Below are 475 nucleotides of genomic sequence, written 5' to 3' on the forward strand. Positions count from 1 at the left end.
AAATAAATTTCTTCTTCCTATTTCAATATTTTGACAATATTGCATATAATATGTTTAATAATAGTGTCTTCATAAATATTTCGTGTCATTATATTTGATTGATTATCTTTTGTATAATATGAAAAAAACTACATGTCAATATATAATTTTGTGAGAGATAAAAAAACATAATAGTAAAAAACACTAAAATTCAAACTAAACAATCACAATTTTCTTTAAATTTAGGTTTAAATAATGAAATCTTTTTCTCTTTAAATTAACCATTCCATAAATTTTTGTTATTTAATTACAGAGTTGATACTCTGTAAAATTTATGGTAGAAAATTTTTCAACGAAAGTGGCTATTTCATACAAGACTAAAACTACACTAAATAAAATAATAAAAATAAATAAGTGATGTGTGTGTATATATAAACTATTAAAAACTAATAGTATCTTTTATATTTGAGAAGTTAAGCTAAACTTTACTTAATTA

Source organism: Arachis ipaensis, chromosome B03, assembly GCF_000816755.2.
Source record: "Arachis ipaensis cultivar K30076 chromosome B03, Araip1.1, whole genome shotgun sequence".
In the NCBI taxonomy this organism is placed as follows: Eukaryota; Viridiplantae; Streptophyta; class Magnoliopsida; order Fabales; family Fabaceae; genus Arachis; species Arachis ipaensis.